General features: G+C 45.8%; 1 pseudogene; it reads left to right on the forward strand.

Annotated features, from left to right (window-relative positions):
- The first annotated feature begins 21 nt into the window (after positions 1-21).
- On the forward strand, positions 22-27,646 carry LOC138999837 (testis-expressed protein 101-like; annotated as a pseudogene).

A 27,646-nucleotide genomic window follows, 5' to 3' on the forward strand; every position in this document is an offset into this window, starting at 1 on the left:
GTCACGGGAAGGCCAGCAGCCATGGTACCGAACGTGGGAATCTTTCTCATCTGCATTGGTGCCTATGTATTTCACCAAGTGGGCCATGTGAATGCAGGTAAGAGAGGGGAGAGGGGCTTGGACTGGGGTGGAAGAAAGTGCACCAAAAATGGATTAATGGTAAAATTAATAATAATCTAAACTAATAAAAGGGTAATATGCTAATTAGATTGGGAGACCTTCCAGACATCTTTCTGGACAAAGTCATGGTGGCGGAGCCAAGGGAGAGGTGGATAGGGGTGATCAGGCCAATGGGGTGGGGGGTGCAGTTGGGGACAAGCTGGCCAGAAGAGGAGGGTCATCTGGTGGAGATCAGGCTGGTAGGGGGGGGCAGTTGGGGGCAATCAGGCTGGCAGGCAGGGGGGACAATTGGGGGCGAGCAGGCTGGCGGGGGGCAGTTGGGGGAGATCAGATTGGCAGTGGAGGGCAGTTAGGGGCCATCAGGTCAGCCGGCAGAGTGGTTAGGGGCAATTAGGCAGGCAGGCAGGTTAGCGGTTAGGAGCCAGTGGTCCCGGATTGCGAGGTGGATGTTCGATTGGGCCTAAACCGGCAGTTGGACATCCCCCAAGGGGTCCCAGATTGGAGAGGGTACAGGCAGGGTTGAATGACACCCCTCGTGCATGAATTTTGTGCACCGGGCCACTAGTATTAATAATAATTCTATATAATAAAAACCCAGCGACCATAATGGCAGAATGACCAGAACAACTGTTCAACCAGTCATTATGAGGTGCACTGACCACCTCTCAGTCCCTTTTATCTGGCCAACAGGCTCTGGTCACTGATGGCAAATGGGGACCTGGGGTGGGTGGTGGGGCATGTGGGTGGCACCAGGCCAAGACCCCTGCCCCACTGTCTGCCCCACATACAGAGGGTGACCAGCAGCAGGGATGGGGCTGGCAAGTGGGCGGGAATGACTGACATCTCAGTCCCTTTTGGGGCCGTCAGGCTCCCATTGCTGGATGATGAATGGGGAAGTGGCGTGGGTGGTGTTGGTGTGTGGGCCCGGCTGCCAAAACTAGGGAAAATGGCCCTGATCACAGGCTAGACCTGGGGATCATATCCGCACACAATTTCGTGGGTTGGGCCTCTAGTAAATAATAATGTTTTTGAGTGTGTCTCAAGGGCCAAACACTGTTTTGTTAATCCTCACCTGAGGATATGTTGTTATTAATGTGAGAGAGAGAGAAGAAGGGAGAGAGAGAGAGAGGGAGAAACATTGATGCAAGAGAGAAACATTGATTGGTTGCCTTCTGTACGGGCCCCAACTGGGCATTAAACCCACTACCTACATATATGCCCTGAAAGGGAATCGAACCCTTGACCCCTTGGTGCATGGGACAATGCTCCAACCAAATGAGCCACATTGCCCAGGGTGTTCCACTTGGGGGAAGCCAAATGTTGCTTTGTGGGCGCCAGGTCCATGGTGCCGTTACTCTGTGTGTCACAGCAACTCCTGCATTGAGTGTCAGCCCCCTGGTGGTTGGTGAGTGTCATAGCAACCTGTCTAATGGAGGGAAGGACACTTAGCATATTAGCCATATATATACTAGAGGCCCAGTGCATGACATTCATGCACGGTGTGGGGAGGTCCCTCAGCCCGGCCTGCACACTCTCACAATCCGGGACCCCTCAGGGGATGTCCTGATGGTTTAAGCCCGATCAGCAGCAGATCAGGCCTAAGCTGGCAGTTGGATATCCCTCTCTCAATTTGGGACGACTGGCCCCTAACCGCTCACCTGCCTGCCTGATTGCTCCTAACTGCTTGCCTGCCTGATAGCCCCTAACTGCTCGCCATCACCCCTAACGGCCTCTGCTTGCCTGACTGATCGCCCCTAACCACTCTGCCTATTTGCCTGATGCCCCTAACTGCTCACCTGCTTTCCTGATCGCCCCTAATAGCTCACTTGCCTGCCTGATAGCCCCAACCACTCACCTGCCTGCCTGATCGCCCCTAATCCTTCAGCCTACCTCCTTGATTTCCCCTGACTGTTCGCCTGCCTGCCTGGTTGCCTCTAACTGCCTTTGCCACGGCCCCTACCACGGTGGCTTCATCCGTATGGACATCTGGAATGACGCCCGGAAGGTCGTTCAGCTGTCCAGTCTAATTAGCACATTTCGCTTTTATTATTATAGACTAGTAGCCCAGTGCATGAAATTCATGCACTAGGGTGGGGGGGGGGGAAGAAGGGGCCCCTCAGTCTGGCCTTCACCCTCCCCAATCTGAGACCCCTCAGGGAATGTCCAACTACCTGTTTGTGCCCACAGTTTTAACAGATAACAGCTCCATTGTTGTTCCTTTCTTATGCTTAAAACCATTGGAATTAGTAGATATTCAAAGTGTGTATACATTTTGGGGGGACACCCTGTATATCTCTAGTCAGTGGTGAAAGAAACCAACAGCAGATTTGGAACCCCCAGACAGGGAACCTTGCTCATTCCCCACATGTCTCCCCACTTCACTTTCCACCTTCGTGGGAGCAGGAAAATCAATGTTTTCTCTCATTAATTGGGAAAAGCACGTCCTGTCACCTATTGCCCGGCAGGAGTGTGCTAGGCCCCAAGCAAGCAAGGCTCAGTCAGGGCAGCCTTCACTCATGGGTGCTGGCACCCAAAGTGCACATTCCTCCTCTACAGTCGCCCCGACTATCCCACTGTTTCACTGAGAGGATGGAATTCCTCTCTGCCTCTGGGCTCTTGATCTTGAATGCTGACTGAAGGCACCTCAGAGAGGGCTGCCTGATCCCACCAGGTGTGTCTGTCTGCACCTGCTCCTGCCTCAGCACCTGCATTAACTCCCCAGAGGTGATCTCATAGCTGCACTGGCCTCCATGGGAACAGGGCATCACCACTCTGCCCTCTCACTGTCATCTCACAGGTGCCCACTCTCAGCACCCAGAACACCCAGACACCCTCCAAAGGACATGAGCTCATCAGAGGGGATGTATGCACATCCTGTGGGGGTGTTAGGCATGCTGGGTTGATGGAAGTGCGGTGTAGAGGCGGGGGGAACTTGTGCACGCCTTGGTTTGCAACTCTTGCAGGCGCAGGAGGGTGACAGTGTGCTGGGGGATGTTCGCATGCCAGGGGGGGATGTGCACACCAGAGGCCTCTGGCTTTGCAGATCCACAAACCCCCGTGGTGCGGCCAGGGGGACGTCAGTCTGGCCTGCCACGGTGGCTATCCCTGCGATCCTGCACCTTCTGGGCCAGGAGTCGGATCTTGCGCAGTCACTCCTGGGTGCTGATGGTGCCTCCCCGCCATGAAGGGTCACGGATCTGAGTCCTGGGACCGTGCATAACCTCAAGCACTGCCCCCCGCCCGACAGGGTCACAGATCCATGTTTTGGTCCCGTGGACAGCCTCAAGCACTGACCCCCACCCAGCAGGGTCACAGATTCGGGTCCCGGACTGCAGACAGCCTCCTGTGCTGCCCCCCTGCCCACCAGGTCATGGATCTGGGTCCCGGGACAGTGGACAGCCTCAAGCACTGCCCCCCGCCTGGCAAGGTCACAGATCCGAGTCCTGGACTGCGGACAGCCTCAAGCGCTGCCCCCCGCCTGGCAATGTCACAGATCCGGGTCCCAGACTGCAGACAGCCTTGCCTGCTGCCGCCTGCCTTCAGTATACAAATTAGCCGCCATCTTGTTGCTTCAGGGTGGGGGTCCCCACTGGGGTGCCTGGCCAGTCTGGGTGAGGGGCTGAGGGCTGTTTTCAGGCGGGTGGGCGACTGAAGCTCCAAACCTCTCCTTTTTTTCTTTTTTTTAATTCTGGCATTTATTTACCTTCTATGGCTGTCACTGGAGCTGAGAGCCGGCTTTCTCTCTGAGGCTCAGCTGCTGAAAGCAGGTTTCTGGCTTTTATTTACCTTTTGTATTCGAAACTTTGTTGCGACTCCAGCTCTGAGATCCCAGCTGACTGAAAACAGGTTACTGGGATTTTGTTTAGCCTCTATATTTGTTACAATGTTTCAAACTGCAAGCTCAGAGGCCGGCAGCGGCAGGCGGGGAACGTTGGAGTCCTCCGTCACTGAAGCAAGCAAGCCTCTGGTTAGCTTTAAGCTGCCTGGCTGAAGGCCGCCATCTTGGCTGGCAGTTAATTTGCATATCGCCCTGATTAGCCAATGGGAAGGGTAGCGGCCGTACGGCTAATTACCATGTTTCTCTTTTATTAGATAGGATAAGCAATGTTGGAAAATAATGAAAACAAAAACATCAATCAAATCAAACATACTAATGTTAGGTGGCAAGAGCGATAAGCATTCTTCAAAGGTATTTTGCATGCATGGGCTAAGTCTGCCCTGTCAGTAATCGGAGGGGCACCCTCCCTCCCCCTCCACCTAGGTGTCTAGTCATTAAGGTCAAGCCACTGGTAGATAGTGGGGCTGGAGTCTCAGGATCAGGCCTCATTCCAAGGGATGGTGTTCTACTCAGGGAGCCTGTCCAAGAAGCACAGGCAGGACTGGGTGGGGGCAGAGGTTATTCAAACAGAAATAGGCACATGAGTTGCAGAGAGCGAGCTTTGCCACCAGTAAATTCAGTGATGCAGCTGAGAGAATTCATTCAAGCCAAAGATGCCTTGTCCACGAAGCCCTCTCTGGTTTCCATAGTTTCCCTCTTCAATCTATTCAAGTGCCAAAATCAGTGCACGCTGAAACTCATTTTGTTACCCTGTGAATGTGGCTTGTTATTGGGCTTCTGAATGGTGTGAGGCAGATTATTAATGATAATAAGAAGACATCACCTGTGTTCATAGATGTGACAGGGACTTAGATTTTTGGTGTTGAATTGGGTGAAGCAGAAGCTCCAGACACAACAAATTTGCAGGGTATAAAGAATTATGATCCTAGCCCTGGCCGGGTGACTCAGTCGTTTGGAGGATCAGCAACAGGTTGTGGGTTCGATTTGGTGTCAGGGCACATACTTATAAGTTGCAGGTTTGATCCCCGGTCAGGACATGTATCGGAGGCAACTGAGGGATGTTTATCTTTGTCTCTCTCTCCCTCTCTTCTTCTGTGTCTAAAAATCAGTAAAAACATATCCTCCGGTAAGGATTAAAAGAAAGTATAATCCTAAATCAGGCTGCTTGTGGTCTGGTATGCTTCTCTGTCTCCTGGAACTCCATTCCCACTAGAAATAAATGTCTCTGGGTAAATAAAGTCACGGGACATTACAACTGTCACAGACAGGCACCAGGCCATAAGGATCTGGACACCCCTGGTGCTTAGCAGGGGGCTATGGACACGCAGGCCCTTCATTGGGGTGGGTTGGTTTGAACAGAAATGTCACCAGAATCACTGCAGAGCTCATGATGCCTAAGAGCTGTGAGGAGAACAATGCCTGCTTCATTTTTCAGTGGATGCCTGTGTTTTCCCGTTTACCTATCAAGGCAAGACGTATTTTGATTGCACTCTCCAGAACGCTTTTTACCGTTGGTGTTCTCTAGAAGAAAAATATTCAGGGAAATGGAAATATTGCACAAAGGATGGTAAGCATGCTGCCTTTCCTCATGTGAGGAGCATGTGGGGGATTTCCATAATTGACTCCCAGGTGGAAGCCTCAATCATCTCCTCACCCATCCCCCGGTGTTACATTCATACCCTCTTTCTCTTGCTAAGACTAACATAACCTCACCACAGCTAATTTTCTAAATCTTTTTGTTCTGCTTTTCAGACCGTACCCCATGTTTCTTCCCCTTTACCTATAAGAACAAATTGTATCACAGCTGCACAACCGATGGGGGTTTAATGAGAAACTGGTGCTCAGTCACTGCCAACTACGACAAGGATGGAGCTTGGAGGGACTGCTCCTAATAGTAACACAGGGTAAGAGCGTCTGGGGAGGAGGAGAAAAGACAGGGATGAGTAGGGAAGGACAGTCTGGATAGAGAAAAGGAGTCAGGTGATGTGGAGAGGACAGAGGAGACCTGAAGGGGTGAGGGGAGAGGAAGGGGACAGGAGGAAAGGCAAGGAGCAGAGGTTTGAGCAGGAGAAAAAAAGGAGCAAAAATGAAAAGAGTAAAAGACAAAGACAGAATGCAAACAACGGAGAGAGGAGATTTAGAAAAGGAAGAAGAAACAGAGTTTGCAGATAAGACATGGAAAGAAGGATTGGGGAGGATTAGGGGTAAGAGAAGGTAGAGGGAGAGAAGGCAGGAGGGGAAGAGAGAGTGCAATGCACAGTCTTTTGAGGGAGCGTGAGAGAGCTAGAGTAGCGCTGGGGGAGAACAGGGACAAATGGAGAAAAGAAACACTCCAGGGGACTAATTGGAAGAAATCAATAGAACTCATTCACATTGACATCAAGACTGTGCTTCATGTCTGTAGAGTGACCCTACCCACAGCCATGGATTCAGTGAAGCCTTTGAACCTGAAGGGCAGAAAACCAAGACATCGCAAGCATGGAGGGCATACTCTGAGTGACAGAGGTGACATTCTTTCCCTGCAACTTGAGTGCCCCTTGCCTGGCAATAAACCGCTTTCTCTGCAGGTGTGACTTTGTTGTCTTTTCCTGAAAGAAACCATCTTTCAGGTGGGAGGCGGTCTGCATGACCAGCTGGATCACACAGGATCTTCACATCCGGCCCTCTCCTCCTCCAGACCCTGAAGCATCAGCACACATCATAGCTGTCTTTTCTGTGGGCTTGATTGAATGGCAAAGGTGTGGGGAGGTCGCTGGGGCAGGAGGGGCACTGAGGCCAGAGAGGGCTGATGCCTGCCATAGACAGTTTGTCTTTCCTGACTTCACTAAAATGTTATTTCTTTCTGGAGATATTCTCTGACTCCTCATGTAGAAGGATCTCTGGTCATGTTCTCCCAGGCTTTCACTCTCTACTTGCAACTCAACTGCCCATCTCCCTGGGGGACTCTAATCTTTGGCAAGACAAGATGGACTGTGTTGTTTCTCCTGGCATCAGTCCTAAGTGCACACACTGACGCATACTTGGCTCTCAGACACTTTTCAAAAGGCATATATTGTAGAAAAGTCTTTCAGTTAATAGTTGGGTGCAAATGAGACACAAATTCACAGGTGCCAGAAATAAAGGACCTGGAAGCCGGAGCCTAACCTGTGTTCTGGGGCCTGAGCAGCCCAGGGAGAGATGTAACAGTGGCTGTGGGAGCTTTTAGTCACTAGTGAAGTCACCACTCATGGCCTATATAATGTTGGGGTCAGTAATTGAGACTATAACTTAAATGGAGTCATCATAAGGATTATCTAATTAAGGAACTTAGAAAATCTCTTGTGTTCCCAGAGAAGCAAGAAAGAAGCTTGTCACTTTACTGTAAATGGATTATAAGGAAACATTTATTCAAGAACATATACTAAGTATCAGTAAGAACAGCAGATCTGTGCCATCTGCCCTACGACCCCTTCCCCCCATGCCTACCCCCCATCCCATCTCTGTATGAGGAAAGTAACTATGAGTGGGCAGAGACAAAAAGATAGGTTCCCCCTTTTCAGTCTCCCAGCAAGAACTACAGGTAGCATCACTTCCAGGGGGAAAGGCTGCCAGCCTTACTCAAGCTCGCAGGTCCAGGTGTCAGAGCGTAATTTCAGGGCGGTGTGATTGACAGGTTAGGGGACTTTTCCCTCCACTCAGATATCACTATTTGGTACCAGGCTCCACCCAGGGATAACAGGCCCAGAATACTGGGCTCTCTGTCACTTTGGCTCCAGCTTGTTTGTAGTGAAGATTTTCCATGTTGGGAGAAGCAAGCCATGAAGGCCAGGGTCTACTAACCCTCTCCCAGTGCCCTTTTTGTAAAGCAGAGGGGGCCTTCTGAGAAAAGCCCTCCACTGTCTTTGCCTCCAGTTGTCAAGCTGTGGCTCAGAGACACAGGTAAGAACAGAGCTTTGCCTGGCCAGTATGGTTCATAGGTTGAGTGCTGACCCATTCACCAGGAAGTCACCGGGTCCATTCCCAGTCAGGGCACATGCCTGGGTTTCAGGTTCTATCCCCAGCAGAGGGCGTGCAGGAGGCAGCTGATTGATGCTGATGTTTCTCTCTAATCGATGTTCTATCTCTCTCCATCTCCATCTCCATCTCTCTCTCTCTCTAAAAAGAAAAAAATCATTAAAAACACATTAAGAAGAGGCTTGACCTTAATGACTAGACACTTGGGGGGAGTGGAAGGGGAAGGGTCCACCTGCCCCTCCCATTACTGAGAGGGGAGACTTAGCCCATGCATGTAAAATACCTTTGAAGTCTGCTGATCACGGTTGCCACATAACATTAGTTTGTTTGATTTGATTGTTGTTTTTGTTTTCATTATTTTCCAACATTACTTATCTATAATAATAAAGGCATCATATGCTAATTAGGACGGACACCTGAATGAACTTCCGGATGTCATACTGGACATACATCGGAAGAAGCTGCCATGGCAGGGGCTGAATCAAAGGCATCTAGGGGCAATCAGGCAGGCAGGCGAGCAGTTAGTGGCAATCAAGTAGGCAGCTAGAATGGTCAGGGGTGATCAGGCAGGCAGGCGAGCCTTTAGAGGCGATCAGGAAGGCAGGTGAGCAGTTAGGGGCATCAGGCAGGTAGGCAGAGTGGTTAGGGGTGATCAGTAAGGCAAGCAGAGGCAGTTAGGGGTGATGGCAAGCAGTTAGGAGAAATTAGGTAGGCAAGTAATTAGGTGTGATCAGGTAGGAAGGAGAGTGGTTAGGAGCCAGGGGTCCCAGATTGTGAGAGGGATGTCCGACTGCAGGTTTATGCCCCTTCTGCTGCAGATTGGGCCTAAACCAGCAGGACATCCCCTGAGGGGTCCCTATTGTAGAGGGTGTATGCCAGACTGAGGGACCTCCCCACCTCATGCATGAATGTCATGCACTGGGCCTCTAGTATATATATGGCTAATATACGTGTCCTTCCCTCCATTCGACGGGTTGCTGTGACACGCACCAAACACCAAGGGGCAGACGCTCAATGCAGGAGTTGCTGTGACACACAGAGAAATGGCACCATGGACCTGGCGCCCACAAATCAACACTTGGCTCCCCCCAAGTGGAACACAGGCTCCGCTGCCACCCTGGAGGGACAGCCCACCAAATTGCAGCTGATGCTGCCGAGACCCCATGGCAAACATGCAGCCCACAGCCCAGCCCAGCCCTGAAATGCTCATTGTGGGCACCGGGTAATGATGTCACATAGCTAGGCCTGGCTTTCTCACCCTAGCGATGACTAGCCTCCTTACTGTTTCTTCAGCCCAGGAACACGACTTGCTTTATGGCCAGGTGGAAACACTGTACACTGTAATCAAATGTCTGTGAAGCGTTTTCACGTGCCTCATCTCATTTGATCCCCACAGAAGTCCTGGAGTAGGTAGATAGGAGACTCAGTGGAATCCTATTTTCTTTTCATTAGCCAGAAAATGGAGATTTAGAAAGCTTAGAAACGTGACCCAACTGAAAAGAAGTAAGAAATGGTGGACTTTCAAAATGACTTCATGTTTTCTCACTGCGCAGAATATAGTCAAACACTCCTGCAGTTAAATATTTCACCCTTTGTTTTCCCTGCGTGATCTACAATAATTATCTGCTTCGTGTTGATATTTACTGCTGTGTTGGTGACAATTACCTAAAAGAGAAGTTGGGGTGCTTCACTGGGCTGGAAAAAAAGTTTAGCTAAATCAGAAAGCAGGTCTAATTAAGCAAGTTTATTCTATATACATGAAAGGCTAAGTTGGCCAATGCATATGCAATACATATAAAGCTCTTGCTGGCGTCACTCACACTCTTGTGTTTCCATCTGTCATTTTTTTTAAAAATATATTTTATTGTTTTTTCACAGAGAGGAAGGGAGAGGGATAGAGAGTTAGAAACATTGATGAGGGAGAAAGATCCATCAGCTGCCTCCTGCACGCCCCCCACCGGGGATGTGCTCGCAACCAAGGTACATGCCCTTGACCGGAATCGAACCCGGGACCCTTCAGTCCGCAGGCCGACGCTCTATCCACTGAGCCAAACCGGTTCGGCTCCATCTGTCATTTTTAATCGTGAATTTGGTTGATACTTCTATTATACAGAAAGGGCAAATAGCAAAATTAATTGCTAATTAATTTCCTTTCAATGTGCATGAATTCGTGCACCAGGCCACTACTCTGAAATAATTGCAGAGGACAGAGGGTCCCAGGCTGCAACTGAGATGGAAAAAATACAGGGGGAGAGGAGATGGATGGAGGAGAAGAGAGATGGGTGGGGATGGTCTGAGTCCATTTGATGGCACAAATGCTCTGCCCCTCTAACTTTTTTCACATTAAAACATTATAATTTTGTACTGTGGTAAGAACACCAAGTATAAGCCCTGTGGATGTGCTCTACAACATAGTGACTATGGTTAGCAACACTGTATTATCTTCACAGTTTGAAGACCATTCCAATAGAAACGAGTACAGTAGAAGGCTGCAAGACATACCAGATAAGTAAGAATCTTGCACTTTCTTATTGCAATCATACGGACAACTTAGGGTTAAATAGCCAAATAAGACTCAACCCATACCAACATTAATGGTGCATGTGCCCTGACAACATGGCTTCTCTGTTATCCCAAACATGTACCCCTATTTACATCAATAACTCACTGTGAACAATATATGAAACCTTGTGTGAAGGGAGGGGCTTATATCTGGAATACTGGAAAGCAAATTTAGGAATGAGGCAGCTGTTATGGGGATCGATAGTTAATAATACTATGAGCTTTTGAGTAAGACTGATTAGGCTTACACTTCAGAAACTTGTTTTAAAAAAACAAGTTCTTAATAGAATTTGGCCACCCTGGGCAATGTGGCTCAGTTAGTTGGAGCATTGTCCCATGCACCAAAGGGTCAAGGGTTCAATTCTCAGTCAGGGCACATATATAGGTAGTCGGTTTAGTACCCAGTTGGGGCCCATACAGAAGGCAACCAATGAATGTTTCTCTGTCTCTCACTCTCTCTCTCTTTCTCTTCCTCTCACTCTAAGATCAATAAAAACATATACTCAGGTAAAGATTAAAATACCCCCCACAGTGTTTGGCCTTTGAGGCACACTCAAGAACATTATTATTATTTACTAGAGGCCTGGTTCACGAAATCGTGCATGGGTAGAGTCCCCAGGCCTAGCCTGTGATCATGGCCATCTTCCCTGGCTGCTGGCAGCCAGCCCCGCCCCCTGCCACAACCCACCCCAGTTCCCCGTTCTCAATCCAGCCAGGGTAGGGACCGAGAGTTCGGCTGTTCCTGCTAACTTGTCGGCCCCACCCCTGCCACTGGTCACCTTCTTTGTGTCGGGCAACCGGCCAGGTGGTGACGTTGGCTTGGTGCCACACGCATCCCCCGCCACCCACCCCAGGTTCCTGTTCACCATCGGTGACTGGGGCCTGCTGGCCGGAGAAAGGGACTGAGAGGTGGTCAGTGCACCTCATATTGACTGGTTGAGCAGATGTTCTAGTCGTTCTGCCATTATGGTCACTAGACTTTTATTAAATAGGATTATTATTAATACTAGTGGCCCACTGCACAAAATTCGTGCATGGCACAGGGGGTGTCGTTCAACCTGGCCTGCACTCTCTCCAATCTGGGACCCCTTGGGGGGTGTCTGACTGGCGGTTTAAACTTGATCCCACACGGCAGTTGGAAATCCCACTCGCAATCCAGGACCACTGGTTCCTAAACACTCACCTGTCTGCATGCCTAATGGCCCCTAACCACTCTGTCTGTCGGCCTGATCACTCCTAACTGCCCCCCATTGCTGACCTGATCATCCCCAACTTCCCATCCTGCTGGCCTGATTGCCCTCAACTGACTCCCTGCTGATGGTGCTTGTACCCAACTGCTCCCACTGCCGGCCTACTCACCCCCAAATCCCCTCTCCCGGCCTGCTCACACCCAACTGCCCCCAACCCCACTGGCTTGCTCACCCCTAACTGACCGCCCCCTGCTGGCCAGATTGCTCCCAACTGCCCCGCCCTGCCGACATGCTCGCCCTCAACTGCCCTCCCCACTCCTCCAGCCTGATCACCCCTAACCGCCTCTGCCTGGGCTCTGCCACCATGGCTTTGTCTGGAAGGATGTCGGGAAGGTCCCGCAGAAGGTCTCCAGATCTAATTAGCATATTATCTTTTTATTAGTATAGATTATTATTAATTTTACTATTTAACCCATTTCTGGTGCACTTTCTTCCACCCCAGTCCCAGACCCTCTCTCCTCCCTTACCTGCGTTCACATGGCCCACTTGGAGAAATACATAGGCACCAGTGCACATGAGAAAAATTCCCATGTTCGGTACCATGGCTGCTGGCCTTCCCGTGACTGATGAACGTCAGACTCTGTCACCTTCTTATATAACATGCTTCCCTCACACCACCCCCTGCAACCGGATAAGAATCAACCTCCCCAGAGCCCTGCATGTGTGTTCCTAAGCCTGAGAGCATAAAGTTCAAGATTATCTCTCAGCTGAAACCACAGGACATTGGCTCATGGCTTCATGTCCCTGAGTTTCAGTAGCTTAAAATGCATTTAAAAGAAGGCAGAGATGTTTGTAAAATCCCTTTGTTTTAGTGTTTCATGACCAGGCAAAAGGGAGACGGAAAGATGAAAAGGACCAACTGCTCTCACAGGGTGTTCAACCCCATGGATATGGACAAGAACTTGGTAAAGGCCATGGAAGCAGGAGGGTGGAGGTGGGCAAAAAGGGGAGGGGGACTCCTGTAATAATGTCAATATTTAGAAAATTTTAATTAAAAAAATAGTAAAGATTCGAAGATGGTGACTGGCAGGAAGGTAGGGATGGAGAGAGTGTGAGACAGCAAGGGAGTGATAGAGGAGTGTGTGCACGTGTGTGGTGTGTGTGTGTATGAGCTAGGGACAGTTAGATTCTGCAGGTCTTCTAAGGGGCTGCCAAACCGGGCAGTCTTAGCAGGCAGAGCCAAGCTCCCAGTGCAGACACTCTTGGGAGGCCAGTGCGGGCACAGAGACCACGCCATCTTGAGAAACAGAGCTGCTTGAGACCAGCATCTTGGTCTCAGCACCACCCAGTCTGGTCTCAGACGCAAACCAGGACCCTGCAGACACTGGGGACAGAGGCTTGTGACCACAGCTACAGACCCACAGATATCAAGAAGCCAGACATCCAGGCGGCAGATTTCTGTGAGTTACAGAGCCCATCCCCCTCCCCATAGGCTGGCAGACAGTGCCATAGTAACTGATAGACCCACGGCTTGCTCGGGCCTCAGTGCTGCTACAGGAATCTTAGCTTGGGAATACGCAAACTTTGGGAACTTGTTCCCTGCAGCACAGGCTCTGGGACCCCCAATTCTGTGGGGAGGAGGTAGCACTAAGCACCTGTGACTTGACTCTGTTTCTTATCACCTGCACCTGGGATTCCTGATTCCCAGTGCATTCAGACTAAGAGCCAGTGATTCCAATTCTTGTTGTATGCACACACAGAGACCCTGATTCTCAATGTGAGGCTGAGCGAAGCAACAGAGACTCTGATACTGGACTCTTGGGGAACTCTGACTCCTACAACACGATATGGGGCTCTGATTTTCAACCCACTCCAGGGGGGTCTCGGGTTCAGCACGGTGTAGGTGAGGTCCCTGATTCTAAGTGCGCACAAAGGCCACACTGAGCGCTGGTAATGCTGACTCTGAGTGAGCCTGGTTCCCACCAACCCACGACAACCACACATCTTAGTGTCGAGATCTTCAGTGACACTAGGGTGGGGCGAAGCTCCCATGGCACACGGCCCAGGCCCACGCAACTTGACGTTTGAACCTTGTGGAGAAAGTCAGAATGGGGAGATGACACAATCCCCAGGGGGAAGAAAATAAGGAGTGACCAAGAACATAAATTAGTGAAATTGAAGCATGCTACATGACAGAAAAAGAATTTAGAGTGATGGCTGTACAATTCATTCACTGCATGGATGAGAAAATCAACAACCTATGAAAGAATCAAGAAGAAATGAAAAGTGATATAGCTACAATCAAAAATACCATGGATGGTTTCAACAGTAGACTAGAAGATGCAGAGGACCGAATTTGTGAGTTAGAAGATAAGGTAGAGAAACAAGCTCAATCTGAACAGAAACTGCAGAAAAAAATTAAAAAGCAGGAGGAGAGCCTAAGGGAGCTTTGGGACAACATGAAATGAAGCAACATATGAATAATAGGGCTGCCAGAAGGACAAGAAGAGCACCAAGGATTAGAAAATCTATTTGAATAAATAATGATAGAAAATTCCCAGATATGAAGAAGAAAAAAGTTACACAAGTACGGAGAGTCCCAAACAAGATAAATCCCAAAAGACCCACACCAAGACACGTCATAATAACGATGGCAAATATTCATGACAAAGAGAGAATCTTAAAGGCTGCAAGAGTGAGACAGACAGTTACCTAAAAAGGACCCCCCATTAGATTATCAAGTGATTTCTCAACAGAAACACATCAAGCTGGAAGGGAATGGAAGGAGGTATACAAAGTGTTGCAAAGCAAAGGACTGAATCCAAGAATACTCTACCCAGCAAGACTATCAATCAAAATTGAAGGGGGAATCAGGAGCTTGCCTGACAAAAGAAGGCTAAGGGAGTTTATCACTACCAAGCCAGCAATGCAAGAAATGCTAAAGGGAATGCTGTAAAAATAAGAAATAAAAAAGTTAAGAGAGAACACAGGCACAAAAATAGAAATGACTACAAACAAGTACTTTCAATAATAACTTTAAATGTAAACAGATTAATGCTCCAATCAAAAGATATCGAGTGGCTGATTGGATAAAAAGACATGACCCATATATATGCTGTCTACAAGAGACCCACCTCAGGACAAGAGACTCACACAGACTGAAAGTGAAGGGATGGAAAAATATCTTTCAGGCAAATGAAAATGAAAAAAAAAAAGCTGGGGTAGCAATACTTATATCTGACAAAGTAGACCTCAAAGTGAAGGCCATAACAAGAGATAAGGAAGGCCACTTCATAATACTAAATGGATCGATACAACAAGAGCATATAACCCTGATAAGTGTATATGCACCCAGTGCAGGAGCAACCAAATACATAAAAAAACTCCTGGAAGATATCAACGGAGAGATCAACAACAATACAATCATAGTAAGGGACTTTAATGCACCACTGACATCACTGGATAAATTCTCTAGACAAAAAATCAGCAAAGAAACAGCAATCCTAAATGACTCACTAGATCAGATGGACTTAATTGACATCTTCAGAACGCTTCACCCCAAAGCCACCGAATATACATTCTACTCAAGGGCTCATAATACACATTCAAAAATAGACCACATATTGTGTCACAAACAAAGTCTCTCCAAATTCAAGAAGATTGAAATCATACCAAGCATCTTCTCAGATCACAATGGCATAATATTAGAAATAAACTACAATAAAAACAATCCAAAAAACTCAAATAATTGGAAGCTGAATAGCATGCTAGTAAATAATGATTGGATTACCAATGAGATTAAAGAAAAAATTAAAAACACCCTGGAAACTAATGACAATAAAAGCACAACAATCCAAAATCTATGGGACATAATGAAAGCAGTCCTGAGAGGAAAGTTTATAGCTCTACAGGCCCACCTCAAATAAACAAGAAAAAATGGTAGTAAATCATCTAACTCGACAACTCAAAGAATTAGAAAGAGAGTAACAAGAAAAGCCCAGAGTAAGTAGAAGGAAGGAGATAATAAAGATCAGAGCAGAAATAAATGATATAGAGACCAAGAAGATAATACAAAAGATCAATGAAACCAAAAGCTGGTTTTTTGAAAGGATAAACACGATTGATGAACCCTTAGCCAGGCTCACCAAGAAGCAAAGTGAGAGGACCCAAATAAATAAAATCAGAAATGAAAGAGGTGAAATAACAACAGATCCCACAGAAATTCAAAGAATTGTTAAAAAATACTATGAACAACTCTACTCCAACAAACTAGACAACCTGGAGGAAATGAACATATTCCTAGAAAGATTCCACCTTCCAAAACTCAATCAGGAAGATTCTAAAAATCTCAATAGGCCAACAACTATGGAAGAAATTAAAGCAGTCATCAAAAAGCTCCCAGCAAACAAAAGTCCAGGGCCAGACGACTTCACAGGGGAGTTTTACCAAACATTCAAGGGAGAACTAAAACCTATCCTCCTTAGAGTATTCCAAAAAATTCAAGAGGAAGGAACACTTCCAAGCTTATTCTATGAAGCCAGCATCACCCTAATACCAAAACCAGATAAAGACAACACAGTGAAAGAGAATTTTGGCTAATATCCCTCATGAACATAGATGCCAAAATACTCAACGAAATTCTAGCAAATCAGATCCAGCAATATATCAGAAAGATCATACACCATGACCAAGAAGGATTTATCCCGGGGATGTGAGGATGGTACAATATTCGCAAATCAATAAACATGATACATCACATAAACAAATTGAGAGATAAAAATCACATAGTCATATCAATTGATGCAGAAAAATCATTTGACAAAATCCAACACACATTTTTGATAAAAACTCTCAGCAAGGTAGGAATAGAAGGATCATACCTCAACATAATAAAAAGCCATATATGACAAACCCACAGCAAACATAATACTCAATGAACAAAAACTAAAACCATTCCCCCTAAGAACAGGAACAATACAGGGATGCCCCCTCTCACCACCCTGTTCAACATAGTACTGGAAGTACTAGCCTTTGCGATCAGACAAGAAGAAGAAATAAAAGGCATCCAAATTGGAAAAGAAGAAGTAAAACTCTCCTTATTTGAAGACGACATGATACTGTACATAGAGAACCCTAAAGACTCCATCAAAAAAATTATTAGACTTAATAAATAAATTTGGCAATGTAGCAGGATACGAAATTAATGCCAAGAAATCTATGGCATTTCTTACACCAATGGTGAACTTACAGAAAGAGAGACTAAAAAAGCAATCCTATGTACCATCGCACCAAAAAAATTAAGGTACCTAGGAATAAACTTAACTAAGGAGGTAAAAGACTTATATGCGAATAGCTATAGGACGCTGAAAAAAGAGTTAGAGGAAGACATAAACAAATGGAAGAACATACCGTGTTCATGGATTGGTAGAATCAACATCATAAAAATGTTCATACTACGCAAAGCAATCTATAGATTCAATGAAATCCCCATTAAAATACCAACAGCATATTTCACAGATCTAGAATGGACATTCCAAAAATTCATCTGGATTTTAAAAAGACCTCGAATAGCTGCAGCAATCCTAAGAAAGAAGAACAAAGTAGGTGGGATCTCAATACCAGATATTAAGCTGTATTACAAAGCCACTGTTCTTAAAAGAGCTTGGATAAAAGGACATGACCCACATATATGCTGTCTCCAAGAGACCCACCTCAGGACAAGGGACTCACACAGACTGAAAGTGAAGGGATAGAAAAATATCTTCCAGGCAAAAGAAAATGAAAAAAAAAAAAAAGCTGAGGTAGCAATACTTATATCTGACTAAGGAGGTAAAAGACTTATATGCGAAAATCTACAGGTCACAGAAAAAAGAGTTAGAGGAAGACATAAACAGATGGAAGAACATACTGTGTTCATGGATTGGTAGAATCAACATCATAAAAATGTCCATACTACCCAAAGCAATCTATAGTGGCACAAGAACAGACATATAAATCAATGAAATAGAATAGAGAACCCAGAAATTGACCCAACCCACTATGCCCAATCAATATTTGACAAAGGAGGCAAGAGCATACAATGGAGTCAAGATAGTCTCTTCAATAAATGGTATTGGGAAAATTGAACAGATAAATGCAAAAAGATGAAACTAGAACACCTCCTCACACCATACACAAATATAAACTAAAATGGATAAAGGACTTAAACATAAGACGGGAAATGATAAAAATACTAGAGGAATCCACAGGCGGTGAAATCACAAACATATGCTGAAGGAATTTCTTCACTGATACTGCTCCTAGGGCAATGGAAACTAAAGAGAATATAAACAAATGGGACTACATCAAAATAAAGAGCTTTTGCACAGCCAAGGAAACCATCAACAAAACAACAAGAAAGCCCACTGCATGGGAGAACATATTTGCCAATATTATCACCGATAAGGGTTTAATCTCCAACAATTACAGGGAACTCTTACAACTTAACAAAAGGAAGATAAACAATCAAATCAAAAAATCAAATCAATCAAAAAATGGGCCACCGCCCTAAATAGACACTTTTTGAAAGAGGACATATAGAGCCGAAAGACATATGAAAACATGCTCAAAGTCACTAATTATACAAGAGATGCAAATCAAAACAACAATGCGGTATCATCTCACACATGTCAGAATGGCTATCATCAACAAATCAACAAACAACAAGTGTTGGAGAGGATGTGAAGAAAAAGGAACCCTTTTGCACTGGTCGTGGGAATGCAGATTGGTGCAGCCACTGTGGAGAACAGTATGGAATTTCCTCAAAAAACTAAAAATGGAACTCCCATTTGAACCAGTGATCCCACTTCGAGGAATATATCCAAAGAAGCTAGAAAGACTGATCAGAAAGGATATATGCACCACTATGTTCATAGCAGCACAATTCACCATAGCTAAGATTTGGAAACAGCGTAAGTGCCTAACAGCAGATGAGTGGATTAAAAAACAGTGGTACAGCTACACAATGGAATACTATGCTGCTGTAAAAAAGAAGGAATTCTTGCCATTTGCAACAGCATGGATGGAACTGGAGAGCATTATTCTAAGTGAAATAAGCCAGTCAGATTAGGATAAATACCACATGATCTCACTCATTTGTGGAATATAGAGAACAACGTAGACTGATGAACAGGAACAGACCAAGACAGAGAAGCAGCGATCAGACTGTCAATCCCCAGAGGGAAAGTAGGGGAAGGTGGGGGTAAGGCCGGGAGATCAACCAAAAAACTTGTGTGCATACATATAAGCCAAACCAATAGACAAAGACAACAGGGGGATGAGAGCATGAGTGGGGGGCTGTGGATTAAAGGGGAGATGAGGACACATTTGTAATACCTTAACCAATAAAGAAATTAAAGATTAAAAAAATACTAAAATGGCCCCGCCAGGATAGCTCAGTCGTTGAGAATTAACCTGTGAACCAGGAGATCACAGTTTGAATCCCAGTCAGGACATATGCCCAGGATGCAGGCTCGATCCCCATTAGGGGGCGTGCAAGAGGCAGCCAATTAGTGATTCTCTCTCCTCATTGAGGTTTCTCTCGCTCTCCCTCTCCCTTCCTCTCTAAAATCAATAAAGTATATTTTAAAAAATACTAAAAAAGAATAGGTAAAATAAGTTAAAACAAAACAAATCAGAATCCATTTTATTTCTTGACTGTAGACTCCTCATCAGAAGCCCAACCAGCTCTCCTGTCAGAGTCTCAGAGAAGTGTGAGAAGACAGCCATGCAACTCTCCATTTCGGAGGAAAATGAGGCTCAGGGAACTCCTCAAAGGCGAAGGGTGAGTTAAAACACCCAGCTGCCCTACATGGTTTGGCTCAGTGGGTAGAGCGGGGGCCCGGGGCCTGAAGGGTCTCGGGTTCAATCTGGACAAGAGCACATACCTCCATTGCAGGCTTGATACCCAGCCCTGGTCGGACATGTGTGGGAGGCAGCCAATCGATGTGTCTCTCACATCAATGTTTCTCTCTCTGTCTTTCCCTCTCCCTTCCACTCTCTCTAAAAATCAATGGAAAAATATCCTTGCGTGGGGATTAACCAAGAAACATTTTCTAATAACTAACTAAATAAAACCACCCAGCCTCGGGGACATTTTCAGAGTGGGAGTTTCCCTGCCACATTCACACGTGACCATATTTATCTCTTCCTAAAGGCGTCCCTACCCTGGCTCAAAGTTCAAGTAACACTGGAAACACTGCTCATTTTCTAGACCAGAAAGGCCTGGAGCCCTCATTTACTTGTTATGAAATACTTCCCTTCCTCTGAGCCTCAGTCTCATCACTTGCAAAATGCACATCACAATCCCTTTCTCTCAGGGCAATGTGAGTTCTATATATTCAGAGCTTTGAGCTGGTGTGGCGACTCTACTGTCAGCAGGAACTCTGTGAAAGCTACCTCACCCTGGTGTGAATCCATGGGCCATTTGTTTACCATAGTGAACAAAGAATAAAATACTTAGGAATGGACTTAGCAAAAGAAATTTAAAAATCTACTCTGCAAACTACAGAAAATGGTTGAAAGATTATAAAGAAGACCTAGCCCAGCTGGCGTGGCTCAGAGGTTGAGCATCAACCTATGAACCAGGACGTAATGGTTTGATTCCTGGTCAAGGAACAAGCCCGGGTTGCAGGTTCAATCCCCAGTGTGGAGCGTGCAGGAGGCAGCCGATCAATGATTCTCTCTGAGCATTTGTGTTTCTTTCTCTCTCTTCCTCTCCCTTCCTTTCTCTAAAATTAATAAAAAAATTTTAAAAAGTAAAAAAGAAAGATAAAAGTAGACTTACTATATAACCCCAAGTATTTACTCAGGTTAGTAGAAAAACTGTTTTCCTCTTGTGCTTCTCTCTTATTCTCACGCAATTACCTCACTCAGCACTTTTAAAAAAATATATATTTTATTGATTTTTTACAGAGAGGAAGGGAGAGGGATAGAGAGTTAGAAACATTGATGATGAGAGAGAAACATCGATCAGCTGCCTCCTGCACACTCGCTATTGGGGATGTGCCCGCAACCAATTTACATGCCCTTGACTGGAATAGAACCTGGGACCCTTCAATCCTCAGGCCGAGGCTCTATGCCCTGAGCCAAACCGGTTAGGGCCCCACTCAGCACTTTTTAAAAAAAATTAATATATTTTATTGATTTTTTACAGAGAGGAAGGGAGAGGGATAGAGAGTTAGAAACATCGATGAGAGAGAAACATCGATAAGCTGCCTCTTCACACCTCCGAATGGGGATGGTGTGCAGGAGGCAGCTTATCGATGTTTCTCTCTCATCGATGTTTCTAACTCTCTATCCCTCTCCCTTCAGTCCTCAGGCCAATGCTCTATCCACTGAGCCAAACTGGTTAGGACCACTGAGCACTTTTGACACCACAACTGTAAAGGTTTTCTCATACCAAATAATTCTATAACACTGGCTGGGTGTCCTTTAATTTAACTCCAGTCTGACACTAGCTACCTGGACATAGTATCAGATTCCACAGGTTAAGGGCTCAGTTCCTCAAGACTTCAGATGCCAATCACAAGTGCAGGTGGTCACCTGTGCTTCTGGCCAATAGGCTATAAATCAGAGGCTCCCATGAGCCCTGGTTGGGTTTAAGTTATTTACTAGAGCAGCTCACATAACTTGGGGAAGCAGTTTACTTACATGTACCAGTTTATTATAAAAAGGATATGATAGCCCTAGCCTGTTTGGCTCAGTGGATAGAGAATTAGCCTACAAACCAAAGGGTCCCAGGTTTAATTCTGGTCAAGGACACGTACCTTGGTTGCAGGCTTCTCCCCAGCCTGAGTCCTAACAGGGTTCCATCAGGAGGCAACAAATTGATGTGTTTCTCTCACATCGATGTTTCTGTCTTTCCCACTCGCTTCCACTCTCCCTGTAAATCAATGGGAAACTATCCTCGGGTGAAGATTAACAACAACAACAAAAATAGAAAATAAATTAAAAAAAAAGATAGGATAAAGGATACAGACAAACATCCAAATGGAAGACATGGGTTTTATGAGAGAAAGTGCGGGGCTTCCATGCCCTCTCCCAGCGAGATATTCTCCCAACCCTAACATATGTTCACCACCCAGAAGCTCCCCAAACCCTGTACTTCTGGGACTTTTATGGAGGCTAAACCATATATAGGCATGATCCATCATACATTCCATTTCCAGGTCCTCTCCCCTTCCTGGAGTTTGGGGTTGGGGCTGAAGATTCCCAGCCTCTAATCATGGCTTGGTCTTTCTGGTGACCATTCCTCTCTCAGGAGCCACCAAGAGTCACTGAGTAAAACAAAACATATTCCCATCACCCAGAGCATTCCCAGGTATTTAGGAACTCTGTGCCAGGAACTGGGGAGATCTGATGGGAAAATTTAAAATGGTATATCCATAATATGGAATATTATTCCACAATTTAAAAATTTAAAAGAGCCTGGCTGGCATGGCTCAGTGGTTGAGCATCTATGTATGAACCAGGAGGTCACGGTTTCATTCCCAGTCAGGGCACAGGCCCGGGTTGCTGGCTCGATCCCCAGTAGGAGGTATAGAGGATGCAGCCGATCAAGGAGTCTCTATAACCATTGATTTTTATATTTCTCTCTCCCTCTCCCTTTCTCTCTCAAATAAATAAAAATATATTATTTATAAAAATAAAAAGAATAAAATGCCTTGGCCAGTATGGCTCAGTTGGTTTTGGAATCATCCATGCATCTAAGGGTTGCTGGTGCGATTCCCAGTCAGGGCACATGCCCAAGTTGCAGGTTCAATCCCCAGTAAGGAGCGTGCAGCAGGCAGCCAATGGGTGTTTCTCTCTCATATTAATATTTCTCTCATTCTCTCCTTTTCTCTCTCTCTCTCTCTCTCTCTCTCTCTCTCTCTAAAAAATCAATAAAATATATTTTAAATGACATAATCATACATGCCACATGAATAAACCTGAAGACATCATGCTAAGTGAAAGAAAACAGGCACCAATACAACATGTGCTATGATTCCATTTACATAAAATGTCCAAAACAGGCAAGTCTATAAAGACAAAGTTGATCAGTGCTTGCCAAAGCCTGGAAGGTGGGAAATGGAGAACTAATGATGGGCACTGGCTTTCTCTTGCAGCTAATGGAGCAGTTCTAAAATTGATTGTGATGATGACTGCACAACTATGAATAGACCAAAGACCATTGAATTGTACACCTTAAAACAATAAATTGTGTGACAGGTGAATTTTCTTACTACAAAGCTGTTCAAAAAAACTGGGAGGTGGAAACATTTGCGATCTCTACTCCACAGCATATGTTGTTAATTCGGCTCAAATAAAATCTTATAAAATGTGTCCACAATAAATAAATGAATGAAAATAAAAAACTGGGAAGCCGTTCCTAAAGGTGGTTTCCCATTTTACAGCGGACTTGACAGAGGCCCACATGGTATCCCCTCCCTTGGCTTTATGGGGGGTCTCTCCCTGTGCCCTGTGAGGAGGGGGGTCCTCCTTTTTCAGCCTGGACAGGACTTAGAATCCAGGCTTGCTTCTTGCATTTTCTGGCTAGGACAACTTTGCGGAAAGATTTAAACTGCTCTGGCCCTGTCTTGTCATCTATGAAATGAAAATACCGCTAATTTGAATCCATAGTTTTGTTACCAGATTCAAACCAGAAAACATATGTTAAGAATTAAAAGCTCCCTGGCCAGTGTGGCTCAGTTGGTTGGGCCATTGTCCCCTACACCGAGAAGTGGCAGGTTTGATTTCCGATCAGGGCACATACCCAGGTTGCGGATTCGATCTATGTTTGATGTTCTCACATTAATCTCTCTCTCTCTCTCTCTCTCTCTCTCTCTCTCTCTCTCTCTCTCTCCCTTTCTCTCTAAAATCAATAAACATATCTCTAGGTGAAGATAAAAAAATGTTCAAAGGTCCAAATGGAAACTTTGGAGTTTAAAAGTAGGATGATGAAAATTAAAAACTCACTGGAGAGACTCAAAAGCAGATCTGAACTTGCAAAAAAAAAAAAAAGTTGGCAAATTTGGTAAGTGAATAAAAGTATCCAATCTGAAAAGGAGAAGGAAGAAAAATGAACAGAATCTCAAAGACTTGTGGGACACCATCAACAGAACAACTTACACATAATGGAAGTACTAGAAGGAAAAGAGAGGAAAGGGCATCTGGCATTTTAAGGGTACTGGCATCTTAACAGTGTTGTCTCCTCACCACAGACATGGATATCTTTCCACTGATTTAGGTCATTTTCCATTTCTTTCTACAATGTTCTGTATGCATAAACAGGTGAATTTTGTGATATGTAAATTATACTTTGATAAAGCAAGATGTAAAACAAGACTAAAGGGAAGTTTCTTGGGTACTTACACTGGGTCCCAAGATCTGCATCATTATTCAGTCAGGAGGAGAGATGGACATTATGTTTTTTCTCTTCCAGGCATTGAAGGTTCTTAATACTAACCACAAAGCCCTAGGCATCTCTCCTTGGGTTAATCTATTTACTTCCTGCATCACCCTCACGAATTTTCATCATTTCCTATCAAGCTAAGAGAATCGGGCACAACTCCTCCCTTGTTGCTCCAAGCCTGCCTCCTCCAGCCCCAGCTTACTCGCTCTGCTCCTGAGTGCACCCCAGGTGGGCCTGGGTGGGGTGCGATGGCCTCCTCCCCTGGGCTGTAAATATATGTGATTAGATACTGCTGTCCATCTGGTCTGTGCAGTGGTGGGTGCCTTGCGTGTGGTCATCTCATACTATGTAAGGTGTGGTGTCCCTCCCTCACCAATGATGTGACCAGAACAACATGGCTATTTCCTTCACAATCCTACTAGGACTATGGAAAGAGTGGGGTCAGTCCTGGCCAGGTTGGTAGCTCAATAGGTAGAGCACTTTCCTCATACCCCAAGGGCAGATAAAAGACTCAACCAATGACTGCATAAATAAGTGGAACCACAAATCCCCCCGCCCCTCTCAATAAATAAAATTTTATTTAAAAAAGTAGTGGAGTCAATGGTTCACTTCTCTGGCAACCTGCAGACTTCCACCCTCCTCTTAGAAGTCTGTTGTGACTCGTTGTTTCTGCTCCCAGACCCCACACTGAAAAGAGAAAAAGGAATAAACTGACTTCTCTCTCTCCTCCCCTCTGCCTCATCATAGGTTGAGTGTCGACCTATGAACCAGGAGCGAGAATCATCAATCAGGCTGTCTCCTGCATGCCCCCCAGTGGGGGTCAAGCCTAAAACCAGGGCATATGCCCTGAACCGGAATCCGACCGTGACCTCCTTGTTCATAGGTCCATGCTCAACCACTGAGCCACATCCACCAGGCGTGAGCTGTAATATTAACACAGTGCCCATCATTCTGGTAAGAATTTGACCTCAAAGAATCTCACACAGTCCTAGTGGAAGTACTAACAGTTCACCATCCTATATAATAAAAGCCCAATATGCTAAGTGTCCAATTGTCCAGTCAACCAATCAAAACATAATATGCAAATGATATGCATACGCTGGCTATGATGTGCATTGACCACCAGGGCAGATGCTCCAACTGGTAGGTTAGCTTGCTGCTGGGGTCTGGCCCACGGGATTGAGAGTTGAGACTTGTGACAATGGGGCACTGTGCCAGGAATCCCTGATGATGGTCAAATTCAGTAAATCGAGAAAGGCCGGGCAGGTTGTGTGGGACGAAGGTGATGGCATCCATGTCAGTGCTGTTCCCCTCTCCCTGGGGCCAAACATGATGCCCGCTATCCCCCTTCCTTCTCTCTGCGCTCCTAACAGGGGCCAAGAGGGCACTTCTGGCCACAAAGGGAGGCAGCACCGAAGAGATACCTGCAATAATGTTCGTCCAGCACTCCCCAACGCCTGGCATAATGGTGGTCTCCTACCGCAGTTTCTGTGAACACTCCTTCTGCAACAACAGAAGAACATCCCTGAGATATGGAATCCAGAGGTGATCCCAGGTACATCGGGAGGGGAGAGAGAAACACAGGCACCCTGGAAGGCAATGGAGGTCTTCCTCCTTCTTGTCCTTTTCTCTCCACAGCTTATCATCGCTTGTGTATTTTCCAATGCGGTTCCCATTCAGCATTGTTGTGTACTCGTTTCTGGGGTCCAGCATAGTGGTTATACCATTGTATGCTCTCCACAGTGTGCCCCTGGCATCTACCTACCTACCCACCCACCCGACACCTCTTTTTGTGTTCGTACGTGGCTTAGGCCCAAGCAGGCCACACACAAAAGGACCTCAGACCTTTTGCTTATCTTTCTTTTTCTAAATTGTTACCTCAGGGTCTCAATGCTGCTCAGAAGAGAGGGATATCAGGGAAGGCTGGGATAGACATTGGGTTTTGTGTCATTAAACAAGATGTCCGTGAAGATTTCTGAACAAGGTGATGGTGTTAACCTAACAATTATCGCTTCCTGGCTGCCACCTGATCACAGTCTGCTTCCCCCATTTGGCCTATCTTTTCAGCTCACTTCCTTCTCTTCCCTCTCTTATCTGTTGTGTTGTAGCTGAGGCTGGTATTCAAAATAGTTGACAATGGATCTGGCCAATCAGAATGCACACGGTTATAAAAGCCAGTCCAGCCCTACCAGTGCCTCACAATTAAATATCAACACTACAATTTCTTACAGTTCCCCATATTCACCAAGTTGGCTCACAACTCCAGGCCTTTCTCCTTACTGTTTCCTTTGCTACCCCATCAAACCCTGCATTTTCACAAAGCTAACCTCTATTCATCATCTCAACTCAGATATCCACTCCCTAAAAACACAAAATTTGTTTAGGTAGTTGGGTCTTCCTTTAATTTTTTGCTCTTATACCTAAGACACAGTGCCTACTGAGTTGTATTGAAATATTTACATCTCTTTCTCCTTCTAGACCACCAGTTCCCAACCTGTGGGTCTAGACCCCTTTGGGGGTCGAACGACCCTTTCACAGGGGTCGCATAGGGCCTTCAGAAAACACATGTATTATGACATATTGTTTTTGTCATTAACCACTGTGCTTTAATTATGTTTAATTTGTAACAATGAAATTGGGAATCACCACAACATGAAATGTATTAAAGGGTCATGGCATTAGGAAGGTTGAAAACCGCTGTTCTAGACAATGATCATAGATGGAACTAAGCACAGAGTTTGAAAGTCATGTTGGTTGGGGTTCTGACAGCCAAGAAAATCAGTTGGGAAAGAGTGGGGAGGTGGCAGTAATAGGCCTTGGTTAGAGTGGTATCAACACAAAAGACTTGGGGAAGACAAGGCAGCAAGGAGAGAACTGCAAAAGCAGGACATACTCTTAAATTGTTCCTCTTTTTCCCCCTTCAGTTCCCAATATATCAACAACCTTCCACTGTCCAACCTGTTTAGCTTTTGGGGCCTGTTCGAGTGTGCCTTCTCTTTCCTGTCGCATTGGTACAACTCAATGCTATCAAGGAAAACTTCTGGTTTCTGGAGATAAACTGAACATCTGATGGTTTCAGAGACTGGAAAACTAGACATCTGAGTGGATCCCAAGAGGTTCTGACACTAAGAGATCCAGGAATGAGGAGGGACTGGATTTCTCTCTGGTTTTCTAAAACATCTGTGTGTCTCCTCATCCTTCCTTGTTCTATAGGAGACATCGACTCAACTTTGGAGATCAAAGGCAGTACATCTGTACCTCATTGTGAGCTGATGTCTGGGATATTCACAAGTGGACCCATGTGGGTAAAGGAAATGTGTCCATTCCAATTTTCTCATTCAATCCCGAAAGGTTGGAAATGGGGCCACCAATTGGCTTCCCATTTCAGTTGGGAGGTTTGGGCTATTGCTGCTGCTATTGCTATTATCACTCCACAGTGTTCCTTGGGAGACATCTGTCTGGAGTCAAGGACACCTCTTTGGACTGGGAGCCTCCGACTGCTGGTCATGA

The sequence above is a fragment of the Myotis yumanensis genome, unplaced genomic scaffold, assembly GCF_028538775.1.
Source record: "Myotis yumanensis isolate MYYU_CA2020_CCGP unplaced genomic scaffold, mMyoYum1.0.hap1 SCAF_23, whole genome shotgun sequence".
Classification (NCBI taxonomy): domain Eukaryota; kingdom Metazoa; phylum Chordata; class Mammalia; order Chiroptera; family Vespertilionidae; genus Myotis; species Myotis yumanensis.